Genomic DNA, 3,256 nt, shown 5'->3' with positions numbered 1-3,256 from the left:
TCTCAGTTCCAGTCCAACATTTCCTATAATGACACACCCAAAATAATATCTGCAATAGCAACAGGAAGTTCCTGAGCTTGGCCTTTACCTATCACAGGAAGGAGATTGTGTTATAATAGTACTCTTTGCAAAAACATTATACTCGTGAATTGATAAACTTTTCATTCACACACACAAAAAAAAATACAAAACTATTGCTTCAGGCTAAGTCATTAAGAATTACAAAGAGCTCATAAAATCTAAATAAAGACACTGTCAGCACTAAACATGTGCAATTACGCCACATTACCAAAAATTTCACCCTATTTATGGCAGATATTTTACAATTATAATCAGGATGGGTAAAATAAACACAAATGCATTTATCCAGTTAAGTTTTTCAATTTTGCTGATCTTCTGTTTTTCCATTTAGGAATTTGGATTACAGCTGATTTCTGAGAACTTTCCAATTAAAAAATTTTTAAAGTCTCAATTCAGTGAGTTCCTTTGGATTAACATAGGAGTCCAGAGAGCAGAAAATGCCTTCTCTCATAATACTCATTTAAGTACTCTTTCTGCTTGCTTTTAGCCAAAAAGTTCATTTAGGAAACCGATCTGTAATACAAACATCGGAACAATGCAAGCCACACACCCCACAAACATGCCCCATCACCATTATCACCTCTCAAAATCAAGGTATTCGTCCTAAAGAAAGGGGTGGGGGGAGAAAAATATAAAGCAACAAAAAGATTATCTCTAGTTGGCTTAAAATTTCTAGCAATATTTGGAGTAAGAGGATGACTGACAAGGGAAATGTTGAAAAATATAGTTATACACATTTTTGTAACCTACCTGAATTTTAACAAAGAAAAAATCAATTATTTGATTATCTACATATTTTTAGACATCTGATTTTGTTTCTAAAAAAATACAAATAATGGACAGAATCAAGCTGCCTTTTAAATGAAACTATGAAGTGAGTGGCTAAAAGGTAATCTCAGATTTTACTAATTTGTTTCAAGTTTTTTTGAAATAATTAAACATAATTCTTTTTCTCCTACAAACAATTTCAAAAATTTCAGTTTAAAAGATAAGGCTTGACCATCACCTAGATTGCCAAATAGATAAAATATCCTAAGAATGGCTGTTATTAAAAAAAAAAAAAGGCAAGGATGTGGAGAAAAGGGAAACTTTATGCATTGCTGGTAGGAATATAAATTGGTGCAGCCATTATGGAAAACAATGCAGAGGTTTATTTAAAAAACTAAAAATAAAACTACCATATGATACAGCATTGCCTCTTCTGGTATATACCCAAAGTAAATGAAACCACTATCTGAATGAGACATTTGTGCTCTCGTGTTATTTGTTGTATTATTCATAATAAACAAGATGTGGAAACAATCTAAGTGTCCATCTATGGAAGAATGGATAAAGAAATTATGGTTTTTATGTACAAAATAGAATATTATTCAGCTTCTAAAAAGGAGATCCTGTCATTTGCAACAACATGGATGAACTTGGAAGACATTATGCTAAGTGAAATAAGTCAGAAACAGAAAGAAAAAAACTGCATTGTCTCACTTACATATGGTATTGAAAAAACTTGAATACATAAAAGCCGAGAGTAGTACAGTGGTTACCAGGGCAGGGAGGTGGAGCAAATGGGGAGATGTTGGTCAAAAAGTATAAGGATGCAATTACCCCTCCTATCAGGTGTACTTTCTGTCCTTTAATCCAGAGCTTCTTTGGGTCAGCTGCTTAGAGAATAACCTTCTGTTCTTAGCTGGGATGTTGCATTTTTGTATGAGGTGGTAGAGGTGACCTGGAGGGTATAATGATTCTTACTACAAATTTTCAGCCTGTTGAAATTACTAACAAATTGATTCCTATTTTCTACTCCACTATTCACCCCCAACCTTCATATGTATATGGTGTCTTCAATCGTTAAGAACTATGCATGATATGGGACAATAGTAATATCTTTGTTGCATGTTCTTATTATTTTAGAAAAGACTGCTTACCAATTGCTTTCCCCAGTTTATGAGTTTGCTGGAGCTGCTATAACAAAGTACCACAAGCAGCTGTGTCACTTGACCTACAGAAATTTCTTGTCTCACAGTTTTGGAAACTAGAAGTACGAGATCAAGGTGTTTGTCCCACGCTTCTCTTCTAGTTTCTGGTGGTCTGCTGTCAATCTTTGAGTGATGGTGTTTTTCTTTTTCAGTTTTTTGTTTTTTGGGGTTTTTTGTTTGTTTGTTTGTTTTTTGGCTTTTGTTTTTTGGCTTGTAGATCCATTACCTCATCTCTCCCTTTGTCTTCACACTGTGTTCTCCCTGTGTCTCTATCTCTGTGTCTAAATTTCCCCTATTTATAAGGAAACAGTCCTTTTGGATTAGCACTTACTCTAATGATCCTATGTTAACTTGATAACCTGCAAAGACCCTATTTCCAAATAAGGTCACACTCTGAGGTACTGGAGGTTAGAAAGTCAACATAAAAATTGGGGGGGCTGGGGAAGAGAAGAGACACAATTCAATCTATAACACCCATCTTAACATCATGTTGAGGAAAAAGAAAGTCTGGTGATCTTAATAAAGACTGGGGAGTAGACCAGGCCTAGAAGCTTCCTGTAAAAGCGGTCTAACAGAAAGCACCACAATGAGGGAATCCAGCTCCCTAGGCTGGAGAAGGAGGAACTTCACCAGGAATAAGGAGGGGAATAATCAAAAGATAGGAAAAGCTGATGTCTACCTCTCAGTATGAAGGGATTTTATGTGGCTGGACCTTACTGTTATGTATAATTTGCCTTTTATTTCTTCTTTCTTTTTTCCACAATTGACTTAATCACATTGCCCTCTCCCTAGCCAGAAGCTGTCAAATTTTCTCTCAGTGAGTGGGGGGAGGGGGGGGGACTCAAATATTACCTGATCCCTTCAACTACATCCTGACTCCAGGACTAATAAGTAGTATTCTTCAGCAAAAGAGCTGTCACACCCACTAAATTCCTAGTCCTAGACCTGTATCAGCAAAGAAGCATAGATTTCACCTTAGAATTGTCATCCTATTCTTCCTAAAGCAATCATTAGATTTAATAATTACCTTCCTTGGATGGACAGGTAATGGTTTCTTATCATCCTGGTGCCAGCTCAGAACCTATGTTAACAGTAATAACCTACCTATAACATTAAATTCTTTGTCACATCCAACTCTCAACTTCTTCCTCGTGTCTTATAGGGAACCCATTATCTCTCACCAAGATTTGAAATTTCCTTTC

Source organism: Lutra lutra, chromosome 6 (assembly GCF_902655055.1).
Source record: "Lutra lutra chromosome 6, mLutLut1.2, whole genome shotgun sequence".
NCBI lineage: Eukaryota > Metazoa > Chordata > Mammalia > Carnivora > Mustelidae > Lutra > Lutra lutra.
The sequence above is the reverse complement of the archived record's forward strand: the minus strand, read 5'-3'. Positions refer to the sequence as shown.